Source organism: Heptranchias perlo, chromosome 38, assembly GCF_035084215.1.
Source record: "Heptranchias perlo isolate sHepPer1 chromosome 38, sHepPer1.hap1, whole genome shotgun sequence".
NCBI lineage: Eukaryota > Metazoa > Chordata > Chondrichthyes > Hexanchiformes > Hexanchidae > Heptranchias > Heptranchias perlo.
Genome location: NC_090362.1, coordinates 20053135 through 20067891, shown reverse-complemented (window position 1 = coordinate 20067891; position 14757 = coordinate 20053135).

Here is a 14757-nt window from a genome sequence, read left to right as displayed (position 1 = left end):
TACATGGGGTTCTGATTGCTCGATTGTCACAGTGGATGGTCTCAAAAATCAGTCATAATAAACCTCACTTTAATAAACTTCCTCTTTTACTCCACTACAGTCAATTTGTGCAGAGCTGGGACCCACAAACAGCAATGAGGTGAGTGACCAGCCAATCTGTTTTGGTGATGTTGGCTGATGGATTAATGCTGTTCCGGACACTGGGAGAGCTCTCTGCTCTTCAGAAAAAGTGCAGTGGGATTTTAAAAGTCGCATTCCGATTAACCTGCTTCATACTGACATAAAACCAGGGTTCTGTCTGCCTGTTTGATGGTTCAGCTGGATGGCACTATTCAACAAAGAGCAGGGAATTCTCTTGCCAGTTTGGTCGACATATTTCCCTTAATCAATACCACAAAAATACAAATATATAAGAATGGCACGAATACGCTGGTGTGTCAGCCTAGACTACGTCCTCAAGTCCTGATGTGAGGCTCAAACCCATTGCCTCAAGCCAAAAGGCCAGACTTTAAGACTCGGTCAGGAGCAGAGGGCAATCCCAGGTGAAGTCTTCATCAGATTGTAACTCCAGGGCCTTGTTTGAATGCCGCAGGTCAGCTGCTCGTCCGTTTCGGGCAACTGGCGGGCAGGATTTAGGGAGGAAGAGAGGATAACAATTTGGGGGCTAATAAGCCACTCACCAACACCAAGAGATGGTTTCTGGCAACGAGGCAAGTCCGGGAGTGGGGTGGGGTGGGGGGGGGGAGGAGGTTGCCACGAGAGGCTCATGGTTGGAAAGAGGGGAGGGGGGAGCCTGAGGCAGCCTGGAATTTCCTCGTGAAACCCAGAGGAGCACTATGGCCAGGATACCTCACTGCAGTGCAGTGGCAGTAATTCTACACTGAACTCCAGTTGGGACCAAACCAGTGTTCCATACAAAGCCCCAAGGAACTTCTGGCCCTCTGGCATTCCACCCTAAGGACTGTTTAGAGGGTTAAATTATGAGGACTGATTGCATAAACTTGGCTTGTAGTCCTTTGAAAAAGAATTCAATAGGGTAGATATGGAGAAACTATTTCTTCTGGTGGGAGAATCAAGAACAAGGGGGCATAATCTCTAAAATTGGAGCTAGGCCATTCAGGAGCGAAATCAGGAAGCATTTTTTCACACAAAGGATAGTGGAAATCCAGAACTCTCTTCCCCCAAAAGGCTGTGGATGCTGGGGAACAATTGGAGCTTTCAAGACCGAGATAAATAGATTTTTGTTAGATAAGGGTATCAAGGGATATGGAGCGGGAAAATGGAGTTGAGGTGCAGATCATCTATGATCTAATTGAATGCGGATCAGGCTCGAGGGGCTGAATGGGTTACTCTAGGTCCTAATGTTCCCCTGTTCCTCACTCCTACTCCGCCTGTCTCCACTAAGGAGCATTTTTAAACTTACATTCGAAAGCGTTGCTGGCTTCCCAACAGATTAACCCGGCGGAGCAGCTGCAACAGGTGCCCTGCTCTAGAGTGGGCTAATATGCCATCAGGGTCCCATGTACAACACGGGGCCCTGATTTGTACCCATTATAATGGTCCCGCCGGTGGCTGCCAAAACCAGCAGTGTTAAAATAGGAAAATCCGTGGGAACGGAGAGGGAACTGGAGCTGCTCCACTTTAACCGTTTCACCACTCCTTTCCCATCGATCGGGGAAGAATTAAAATTCCCCTCCCTAAGAGTGCTCCCCAATGAGTGAAACCAACGCACAACTCAAGGTGTGAAGAGGTTACTCCTTAAAGTGCATTTTGCTTCTCGTCTCCTCAATTTATATCCATGTTCCCTTGTTATAATTTCCTAGCTTTAGATAAAAACTCTCAACAACGACTCCTGTCAGCTAGTTTCATAGTTTAAAAAACAAATGACCATCTCTCTTGATACTGCAGGCAGTGGCTTAACATCAGTAACATCTTATACTACACACTCCTCATTCCTCTTTACTCGGGCAAAGTGGTGCTCTCCACAGCGACTGATGAACAGATGCACAGGGCTCCGCTCACCAGTGTCTAAACCTTCTGAAACTTTACAGGTAAAGTTTAAAAAGCCTTTTGGGAAACTAATGGAGTTCGACAAGGACAGAAGCGATGGACGTGCAGGTTAAGAGAAAGTGGACCACAACATTCTGGATGCAAATAGCCTTGAAACTGAGGATGAGCACAAGGCAGTAAATATTCTGAAAGATTACTTCCTCAAAGGATTCCCAGGAGAAGACATGAAAAATGTATTCTCCCCCCGCCCTCACCCAAAAGAGTACCAGGGCTAAATTCATGACTTCGATGTAACTGGGAAAAAAGTCCTGGACAAGTTGAAAATGTCGGGACCACGGCTATTTCTAATTTACAACAATGATTTGGATTCTGAAACTCAACGTCAATTGCTTACATTTGCAAATGATATAAAACTCGGAGGGGAATTGAAGGAGGCAGCCCAGAAAGTACTGAATCAGCTAAAATATGTGCAGATGGGCCAAAGAGTGGCAGATGAAATTTTAATGGTCGATGGGCATACTTCATAAATAGTGTTGAAATAGCTACGGATAAAGCTTAAAAGAAACCTATGAGCATCAGTAGACTCAACACGTCCAACAAATGCAGAGCAGCAGTCAACAACACCAATAGAATTTCCAACTACATTGACAAAATGGTAGAATACACATCAGAGGAAGTTGTGATCAAACTGTACAGTGCTCTGGTCAGACTGCACCTTGAGTACTGTGCCCAGTTCTATCGCCTAGACACAGGGGAGACGGTCTGGAGGCAGTGCAGAGAAGAGCCACAAAGCTGATCCCCTATGTCGGGGTTATGAATTATTAGGAAAGATTGAAGATACTTGGCTTTTCAGTCTGGAAAGGAGGTATCTGAGTGGTGATTTTATAAAGGTATACAATGAAAAAGGCTCGAGGGGCTGAATGGCCTACTCCTCTTCCTATGACCGTGTGGAAAAGCTTAATCGGGAATACTACCTTAAACTGTAGACGTAGGACAAGGGGACGGGTTCAAACTAGTGAACAATTAACTTTAGAGCTGATATCAGGAGATGGTTCTTTATACAGAGAACGATCACTATTTGGAATGGCCAGAATGATGGAAGCAAGAACCCTGGAATCATTTAAGAAACAGTGAGATGCAGCAGTGAGGGAAGTGTAGGGGTCTGGATGGATGAACAAAGATGGGCCGAATGGACTTTCTGATCCGTAAGTGTTTTGTGACCTTGTGAATCCCAGGCTTTGAGGTGAAAAGGTAATGCCCTAAACCAATGCGGCTCCACCATTTCCCTCTCAATGTTTTGACATTTGTCATCATTATACAGGCACGGCTACAACTTCCAGGGTTAAAGCAAACATCAAAATATTAGCAGAGTATTTGTGAATTATCCACCCCTTCATCAAGGACTTAAAAGTTTATTTTATTTTTCACAGATCCTTAAACAAGAACGTACAGCGAAATGTGACAGTCATATAAATGGGTTGAACGTCAGAGTTTTCTCTCTGAATCATGAATCACAATATTAGTTTAGAATGGCGAATAAGTTAGAAGCTTAGGATAAGCAGTTCCTTCTTTTCTTTTAATTTTTTTTGGTTGATCATTTTCCTCAGCTATTTTTCTGGTGATATTTTCCTAAGATTTATCATCTCTTTACATAATGGTCACTTCACCTTTAATCAGAACAAGTGCCGCAAGATGGCTGCGATGGTTTTAAATCATCAAAAAGAGTCTGACAACAGTGAAAGCATCTTAAAGCTGCACTCATCAAAGCTATTAGCTCATCTGTATTCAGAACCTCAATGATGATTTGCGATCAAGCCAGGCATCAGATTACTATCATCTAAAAAAGCTTTGATGAATGAGGCAAACGACTGAACAAGCGCCTCAAAAGATACAGATTAATATCTTCATATTTCCTCAGCTTCTTCTGAGCTCTGCCTTTGACTGCTCACTATTATAACATCAGCTTCCCCTCGCCCCTTTCTGCCGACAAAAAGCAGTTTCGAACAGCAGACTTGTTTTAATACTTTTAAACTGGCAACTATAAGCCCCACTTCAAACAGATCGCATTCCAAACATTAGCCATCGTATTGCAAACCACAATATCCGTCATACCCTCCATTAAATATCAAATATGTCGTGTGCGTGAGAGAGAGAAAGCGAGAGAGAGAGAGCATGAGAGCGAGAGAGAGGTCACAATGAAAATTCTGTTATTTGCTGAAACGAGAAAAGCCTTTGGATACTGCAGAGCCCACTTTTAGTGAATGTAGACACAGTGGAGTAGATTGTCCACATCGTGGGGTAAATTTTCAATTTGCCACCCAGGCATAAAATTGAGGATCAGATGCCCGTTATAAAAACAATCCAATTTTCATTTCCATTGCAGTTATTGGAAATGAAACTCGGGCGGTCTCTGTAACGAACGGACGATCCACAACTCCAGTTTTACACACTGGTGCAAATCCACCCTAGTGTCACCTCACTAACAGTGAAAATGTTCCCATGCGCTGAACTCACTTACCTCACTATGGCAATGACTGTCTACCCCTTTACGGTGAAGATCAGAGTGCTCGTCCGTCATGGTTTAGTCCTTAAGAAGTTGTAGAATGTACCTCAACACAACCTCCAGTCAGAAAGCATTCCATCTCTGGGGGCGGGGGGGTGGAGAAAGAGGGGGTTTCTCGGTGCACAATATGTAATAAAATTGTGAATCAGTCTTTAAAGCACAGATTTATAGTTTTGCTAAACAAAACATGAAAAGGAAATCTTTCCCCTAAATCTCTTCACTGTAGGTTTTTGCAATGTTCATCTCCAGGAAGAGTTTGCAACAATATCTCATTATCTATTGGGTTCAGCTTTGCAACTTCCTATGTTCAAGTGTCTTGGTGAATTGTCAATATTTTTTTAATCAATTCCCCTTTTGACCATATCTCTCATTTCTGAACACATTCACTTGTCTTCCTGCAGCATGCGATTTTTCTTGTGATTCACATTTCTCTTGAGCAGCCTTGAGCAACAGGTTATCTTAGCTTTGTAAACATTGGTTCAATCTCCTCTGTTTGCCGGCAAATTAATGTCTATCTCACACTTTCCACAAAACTCAGTTGAGGCAAAAATTATCACATTAAAAAGGTGCTGTGTTGTATTCCAAAGGTCTGATTATTTCATGTTTAACATCTTGTTTGGTCACTGGTGAGAAAGCAAGTTCTTAAATGGGATTTAAATGTCTCCACTAATCTCTATTTCCATTCACTTCTATGTCTATTTGCTGGTTAATACTAGATTTCAGTGCTGCTGCTAATAACAGACAAGCTCTAATGCGTTTTCAGAGTGTTCCTTCGTGAATTATTTCTACACAGGTGATTATCTTTTTATTTTAAAGGGATTCAAATAGGAGGACACAAAAGATCTCATGTCACTAATTTGGAGAAGAGCAGAGGAGTCCTCCCAGGGGCCAATATTTATCCCTCAACCAACATCACTAAAAGACAGATTATCTGGTCAGTATCTCATTGCTGTTTGTGGGACCTGTGTGCAGTTTGTCTGCCACGTTTCCTGCATTACAACAGTCTCTACACTTAAAAAAAAAAGACCTCATTGGTTGTAAAGTGCATTGGGACGTCGTGAGGTGGTGAAAGGCACGATAGAAATGCAAGACCCTCCTTCTTTCAAACTTCTGCCAAACTAACAGACAAATGATATCGAGTGTGAGGCGGGTTGTCCAAGAAAAAATAAACATTTGTGGAATTTTTATTCGTTCATGGGATGTGGGCGTCGCTGGCGAGGCCGGCATTTATTGCCCGTCCCTAATTGCCCTTGAGAAGGTGGTGGTGAGCCGCCTTCTTGAATCGCTGCAGTCCATGTGGTGAAGGTTCTCCCACAGTGCTGTTAGGAAGGGAGTTCCAGGATTTTGACCCAGCGACGATGAAGGAACGGCGATATATTTTCAAGTCGGGATGGTGTGTGACTTGGAGGGGAACGTGCAGGTGGTGTTGTTCCCGTGTGCCTGCTGCCCTTGTCCTTCTAGGTGGTAGAGATCGCGGGTTTGGGAGGTGCTGTCGAAGAAGCCTTGGCAAGTTGCTGCAGTGCATCCTGGGATAGTACACACTGCAGCCACAGTGCGCCGGTGGTGAAGGGAGTGAATGTTTAGGGTGGTGGATGGGGTGCCAATCAAGTGGGCTGCTTTGTCCTGAATGGGGTTGAGCTTCTTGAGTGTTGTTGGAGCTGCACTCATCCAGGCAAGTGGAGAGTATTCCATCACACTCCTGACTTGTGCCTTGTAGATGGTGGAAAGGCTTTGGGGAGTCAGGAGGTGAGTCACTCGCTGCAAAATACCCAGCCTCTGACCTGCTCTTGTAACCACAATATTTGTGTGGCTGGTCCACTTAAGTTTTTGGTCAATGGTGACCCCCAGGATGTTGATGGTGGGGGATTCGGCGATGTTAATGCCGTTGAATGTCAAGGGGAGGTGGTTAGACACTCTCTTGTTGGAGATGGTCATTGCCTGGCACTTGTGTGGCACAAATGTTACTTGCCACTTATCAGTCCAAGCCTGGATGTTGTCCAGGTCTTGCTGCATGCGGGCATGGACTGCTTCATTATCTGAGGGGTTGTGAATGGAACTGAACACTGTGCAATCATCAGCGAACATCCCCATTTCTGACCTTATGATGGAGGGAAGGTCACTGATGAAGCAGCTGAAGATGGTTGGGCCGAGGACACTGCCCTGAGGAACTCCTGCAGCAATGTCCTGGGGCTGAGATGATCGGCCTCCAACAACCACTACCATCTTCCTTTGTGCTAAGTATGACTCCAGCCACTGGAATTCACTACCACATAGAGTGGCTGAGGCAAAACCATAGATTCTTTTAAGGGGAAGCTAGAAAAGCACATGAGGGAGAAAGGAATAGAAGGATAAGTTGATAGGGTGAGATGAAGTAAATAGAGTGGGAAGAGGCTCACGTGGAACATAAACACCGGCAAAGACCGTTTGGGCTAAATGGTCTGTTTCTATGCTGTAAATTTTATGTAAAAGTGAGGGTCACCTTTACTTGCTAAAATTGTTGATTACAAAGGTACATGAAGACACTCTGTTTGTCATTATCTAATGCAAGATGCAATACCTCACCTGATCAGTAGTATTTTGTTCCATACAAAATGTACTGAATAGCAACAATGCTGAAGAAGGGACTCGACTCAAAGGATCCATTTACTATTAAGTTGCGAAGCAATTTGGACTATTGTGTTGTTAATCATCGACGGCAGTTAAGATTAATTGCTCGTGCCACCCGTTTCTTTTTATATGAATGGTATGTTATCTTCTGCAGTTGGCTGGATTGTAGTTTCAAACTGAAGTGCCTTGTTTTGAAAACGAAACAGATTCTTTAAATGTCTCGCTCCCTTCCCTCTGGCCACTGCCCCACTTATTGCTGGGGTTTCTACCGATGAATGAGGAGTGCGACCTGTGGGGGGAAAGAATATGAAGCAAAAAAAAGTAGCCATTCGCAAACATATATAAAAATACTCTCAGTTCAATTAATTCTCTCCTTCCTATTGATTTTCCAATATGCTTCCTCTAGAAAATTTGGTGCAAAACTACATTACTTCCAACATAAAGTAAATAAAAGCAGATAAAAGGTGTAATCACCACCAACTAATCTGTACTTTCTGATGACGTAAAGTGGAAAATACTACACAGCCTTTTTAAAAAAAATAATATGCTTAACTTGGCTAGAATGAAGTTACAACCTCAGGACGTCCCAAAGCACTTTACGGCCAATGTTGTTGTTTTGAAGTGCAGTCACTGTTGTAATGTAGGAAACGCGGTAGCCAATTTGAGCACAGCAAGATCCCACAAACAACCATGTGATCATGACCAGATAACCTGTTTTAGTGACATTGGTTGAGGGATAAATATTGGCCAGGATACCGGGGAGAACTCCCCTGCTCTTCCTCAAAATAGTCCCATTGGGTCTTCTACATCCACCCGAGAGGGCAGACAGGGCCTCGGTTTAATGTCTCATCCAAAAGACAGCACCTCCGACAGTGCAGCACTCTCCCAGTACTGCACTATAGTGTCAGCCTAGATTTTGTGCTCAAACCACATTCCTCATGCACTTAGTGTATGTTGTTTGTGGGCTATAGGGGACACAACAGCAGGTTGCAGCTGGTTGAAACTGAAATGAAGACAGATGTCTCGCTAATTTGGCCTTGGTGGTTCCGGGGAGAGCACAGAAAGAAAACTGTGCTCGAGTGTTAACAGAGACCAGTCATTTTTTATCATTTGTGCTCCATGTTGGAACTGTCTATTTAGGGTAGGACAAAGGCTGAACAAATCATCATGCACTTTCCTATTAGCAAACTCAATATATCTTGATAAAACAGTTAGAAAATTAAATATGTGAAAATGTCACATTTAGTGAAAGCATTTGGTTGCACAGCACACGTTCTGGCTCATTCATATCACCTTAAAGAAATGATCAAATCCTTTTACACCAAGTGTATACAGTAATCTAGTGATATTGTTGATATATTGTCACAAAAAAGAGCTTCCACATCAGAGCTGGTTTAGGATCATGTATAATCATTAAATCACATTTAAATTTTTTAAAAAATATTTCTTCCCTCCTCTTCAGAATCAGTTAACCTAATGTTGTCACAACAACAACTCGCATTTATATAGCGCCTTTAAAGTTGTAAAACGTCCCAAGGCACTTCATGGGAGTGATTATCAAACAAAATTTGACACCAAGTCACACAGAGATATTAGGACAGATCACCAATAGCTTGGTCAAAGAGATAGGTTTTAAGGAGCATCTTAAAAGGAAGAAAGAGAGAGATAGAGAGGTGGAGAGGTTTAGGGAGGGAATTCCAGAGCTTAAGGCCTAGGCAGCTGAAGGTACGGTCACCAATGGTGGAACGAGGAAAATTGGTGAAGCGGACAAGGATTTAAAGTACTTTAAACTAAAAGTCTTCCCCCACATTTTGCTTCGCCTTTAATGTAAAGAGTGAAACTTTCGTACTTGTCTACTTGAACTTTGAAAACATCCAAAAAATTTTCCCTCCAAACATGGGTTGCAGCTGGAGAGATCTATATATTATGGATTTTCCCATCACCTAATTAACTATCATTAACTGATACTATAATAAATTCTAAGACAGAACCAGAGACATTTCTCAGCATCTGCTAAACTGCACCTCATCGCTTTACTGAAACAATCAAAATACAAGGCTTAATTTTAGTTACCCAATAAACTGGATTGACTGCTGAACCATAGAATTACATAGAAGTTTACAGCACAGAAACAGGCCATTTGGCCCAACAGGTCTATGCTGGTGTTTATGCTGCACATGTGCCTCCTCCCATCTTATTTCATCTAACTCTAACATATCCTTCGACTCCTTTCTCCCTCATGTACTTATCTAGCTTCCCATTAAACGCACGGCAAGTGATTCCCATCTTCCCAACTCTAGTCTCTCGGTTGATTTTATTTGAAGTAGTTTAAGCAGTGAGTGATCACAACCTCAATAGAGGAAGTGAGCCAACACTATGAGAGAGCTGAACTGACATCAGTCCAGCTGTGATCTTTAGCCCAATGTACTTCAGCTGTGTCCTCTCACACAAAGGTCCCAAGTGATGTCTCCACATTACTTTCCCTAATGGTGTTCATCAGCAATCATTGTTTAAAGAAAAAAATATTGCTTCACTACTTGTAGTGAAATTGTAGATGTGCATATAGAAAAATCTCACATGCTTCAGGATGATATCTACACACTTACTGGTGTCTGTCAGTCTCTCTTGGGTTAAAACTTCCTCATCAGTAACATCACGAATGGGGAGACTTGCTTCAGCCATCTTAATTCCATTCAGAGCATTGCTGAACTAGAACTTCCCGTCACTGATGAATTCTATCCAAATGCTTGTTCGCAGACTACCTCTGGCCATTTTAAAGGACAAATTACAGGATCAATTGAAAATTGAGGTGAGGGAAGAGCCATTTGGTCTCTGACTTATTTTTATCTTAACATAATTTGCAAAAGGAATGACATGCTTCACTACAACTTACTGCATTGTATTGTGCGTTTGCCAAACATAGAAGACAGTACCCCTTTAATTCCGATACCAACTACTAAATGACCAGAAATTGCAGAGACACTCCCATTCTTCAACCAACTCATCACCTCCCTGCTTCCCAAATTGATGAACATTTTGCTTTTTAACCAGAAATAATAATCCTATATCTATTATTATATAAGAATAAGGACAGAATGTATGGCTTGAAAAGGACAGAATTCCATCTTTACACCTTAGTCCAATCATTCATTGTTCTTTAACTCAGCTGCACCAAGTTGTAGACTTCCTGTGGGTAACACCACAGGAGTTCGCCACGTATTAAGATAAACGTTTTAACACTGTGAAATAATTAAAGCTCATCCACTATTGCCCATATCTATGCAAATTAGCATAGAGAAGACAAGTCCCCTTACATCTCCTGTCCACATCCATATATATATATATATATATATATAAAGGTCTCGAGACATGTCCATTACACGTCAGGCATCACTCAACAAAAACTTGCAATTATTTAGCGCTTTTAACGTAGTAAAACATCGCAAGGCGCTTCACAGGAGCGATTATCAGACAAAATTTGACACCGAGCCACATAAGGTGAGCTTAGTCAAAGAGGTAGGTTTTAAGAAGTGTCTTAAAAGAGGAGAGAGACGGAGAGGTATAGGGAGGGAATTCCAGAGTTTGCGCCCTACATAGTTGAAGGCATGGCCACCAACGGTGGGACAAAGGAAATCAGGAATGCACACGAGGCCAGATTTGAAGAATAAGGCATTGACATTTAGCTGGGGCATGATTCCATGGTCACTGCTTGTCCATTACTATCTCAGCCAATTGGCCATTCCTCCTGGGTAAACCTAGACAACAAGTGTCAGCAAACTATAAGACTCTGGGGGCCAAACATAAACGGTCACTTCATAGAATCATAGAATGGTTACGGCACAGAAGGAGGCCATTCAACCCTGTCAAGCCCGTGCTGGCTCTCTGCAAGGGCAATCCAGCTAGTCCCACTCCACTGTCGTTTCCCCGTAGCCCTGCAGATTTTTTCCATTCAAATACTTATCCAATTGCCTTTTGGAGGCCATGATTGAGTCTGCCTCCACCACTCCCCCGGGCAGTGCATTCCAGATCATAACCACTCGCTGCGTAAAAAAGTTTTTCCTCATGTCGCCTTTGATTCTTTTGCCAATCATCTTAAACTGGTTCTTGACCCTTCTGCCAATGGGAACAGTTTCTCTCTATCTACTCTGTTTAGACCTCTCATGATTTTGAACACCTCTATCAAATCTCCTCAACCTTCTCTGCTCTAAGGAGAACAATCCCAGCTTCTCCAGTCTATCCATGTAACTGAAGTCCCTCATCCCTGGAACCATTCTAGTAAATCTCTTCTGCACCCTCTCTAAGGTCTTCACATCTTTCCTAATGTGCGGTGCCCAGAATTTGACAATATTCCAGTTGTGGCCAAACCAGTGTTTTATAAAGGTTCATCATAACTTCCTTTCTTTTGTACTCTATGCCTCTATTTATGAATCCAGGATCCCGTATGCTTTTTTAACAGTTTTCTCAACCTGCCCTGTCACCTTCAACGATTTGTGCACATATACCCCCAGGTCTCTCTGTTCCTGTACCCCTTTTAGAATTGTGCCCTCTAGTTTATATTGCCTCTCCTCGTTCTTCCGACCAAAACGTATCACTTCGCACTTCTCTGCATTAAATTTCATCTGCCACGTGTCCGCCCATTCCACCAGCCTGTCTATGTCCTCTTGAAGTCTATCACTATCCTCCTCACTGTTCACTACACTTCTAAGTTTTGTGTCATCTGCAAATTTTGAAATTGTGCCCTGTAAATCCAAGTCCAAGTCACTAATATATGTCAAAAGAAAGCAGTGGTCCTAGTACCAACCCCTGGGGAACACCACTGTACACCTCCCTCCAGTCCGAAAAACAACCGTTCACCACTACTCTCTGTTTCCTGTTACTTAGCCAATTTCGAATCCATGCTGCCACTGCCCCTTTTATTCCACGGGCTTCAACTTTGATGACAAGGCTATTATGCGGCACTTTATCAAATGCCTTTTGGAAGTCTATATACACAACATCAACCGCAGTGCCTTCATCAACACACTCTGTTACCTCATCAAAAAACTCAATCAAGTTCGTTAAACACAATCTGCCTTTAACAAATCCGTGCTGGCTCTCCTTAATTAATCCACACTTGCCCAACTGTTAATTTTGTCCCGGATTATCGTTTCTAAGTTTCCCCACTGAAACTGACTGGCTTGTAGTTGCTGGGTGTATCCTTCCACCCTTTCTTGAACAAAGGTGTAACATTTGCAATTCTCCAGTCCTCTGGCAACAGGCATTGCCAGAAAGTGATTAGCAGCTGGACCAATTTGTCCCTCCATAGCCTGGGAACACAGACCAATTCAAGCACCCCTCCCAGCAAACCAGTTCAGATCATCTAACAATACGTGGCTTGACAAATTATCTACCTTGGCGATGCAGATGGAAGATCTCAGTCAGCAACAGCTCCATTTATGTTGCAGGGCAAACAATGAACACTCAATCCAAGGAACATAAAATGAATAGGCAAGTTTAATTGTGATGAGAAAGTGTTAAAGGGAGTAAGTGTTACTTGACAGGGAGTGCATGTATTCACAAGACACTTAATATATTACTAGTCAATCTTCTGTTGCACACAGACAGTGTAATCTTCAGATGAAGTGTGGTTAGAGGAGAAGGGATAATTGGACCAGGGCAGGTAAACATAATTCAATCTCCATTTTTAAGTCATATATTGTGTCCTTATTTTTATATTTCTCTTTTAAATTCCTAAGTCCACAATTATAATGGAACTTGGCTCCATAAACCTGTCACACTTGAATTACACCCTCCCACCAGGGCTGAAGCTGTAAGATCTTTACTGGAGGATAATGTAATTACAGTGTGATAGGCAGTTCCCATTATAAATGTGGACATAGGTATTTCTAATGGGAAAAAGTGACAAGAAGAGCACACAGATGTAAGATTTTTAATATAATAGATACCATTCCCATGTTTAAGTGTACAAGTTTTCATAACAGGAAAATATTCATTTGGAAGTTCTTGCAATTATTTTTGCCATTACGGACGGACGTTAAGATGGGACAGCACTTTAATAATAATTGAAAATAATTTGTAATTATTTTTTAAATTGTTTTTTTTCCCATTCAGTGATGAAGAACCTATTAAATTGTATACTTCTGCTCTAATTAATTTGCAAGTAACATTTTGTTCTAACCTAAGGTGATAAAATCTAGATACTCGAGAAGTGAAGGAGTCAATTCAATTGCTTTCTCTGAAAAAAATATTGCTTGAGCAATGTTTTTGTGAGGGTTGTGATTCACTAAGGTAAAATTACGACGCAATGCTCACTGTTGGCAGGCTGAAGTACAACAATCTTTAGGTAAAGAGCTCCTTTCACTTGGGCTCCGCTGTGCGACTATCAACTGCACTTCAGGAAGAATAAGTCAATGAGCCCAATATTAATCAAGGGGAAAGGGTTGAAGTCCAGTGTTTGCCAGCACAGACGGTGAAAGGGCCCCTGCGCAATTACATTATGGGGGGCAATCTGCAGGACAGTCCACTCCTGACCCAGACCATCACCGGCCAAGAGGATATATTGGAAATCTTGCCCTACATTGTGCACACTTCTCCAACCATTTACAATAACGATTGGAAAATCATACACAGCACCGCTGGAATTTCTGATATGCGCTCTTGGCTGACGAGGCTCCCCACGCACAGCGCGAAGTTCGGAGTTTGCCCCACATGTTCAAACCAGGCAGCTCGCTACACCAAGGGGCAGTAAATCTGGGGAAGAGCTGAGCCGGAAATGATTACCTAAAGGGGCGGTGCACCAGGAAAGAGGGGCCCAATCAGCGGCTGGCAGCAGAGAAACATACAAATTAACAGCAGGAGTAGGCCATTCGGCCCCTCGAGCCTGCTCCGCCATTTGATAGGATCTGATTGTGACCACAACCCTACTTTCCCGTCTACCTACTATAACCTTGGACTCCCTTGTTAATCAGGAATCTATCTAACTCAGCCTTAAAAATATTCAACGACTGCCTCCACCGTTCTCTCTGGGGAGGGGAGTTCCACAGACTCACGACCCTCAGAGAAAAAATTCTCCCCATCTCCCGATTCCCCTGCTCCTCTCTACCCTATAGAAACTCCCCCCACCCAAAAAATTATTTCGAGGCCTTTTCTGAAGCGGCCCTTTAAGGACCGTTCATTAGGCCATTGATCGCCTGGTACAAGTGGGCAGCTCGTGCATGGTGCACGCTCCACCTGTTTGTATCTGGAAATTGCAAATGGGGACCTACTACCGGCATAGGACCCCGATTTGCATATGTAAGCAGCCTTCTGCCTGTTCCCGGTTGGCTTGCTGTGGACCTATTTACAGGCCCATCTGAAAATTGTACCGGGCAGGCCTAGGGTGTCAATAGGGTGGAAGAGGTGTCCCCTCTCTCCCGATTTTCCACAGCATGGCTGCTCATTTTTCAGGCGAGTAACGAGCAAAGGGGGCAATTGAAAATGTTTCAATTTTTCACAACCTCACAAACCATCAGGGAGAGGTGTTTTGCTTACCGCCAAAATGCTGGAATAGTTGGAGGCGCACTTGAGAGAACGGTTTT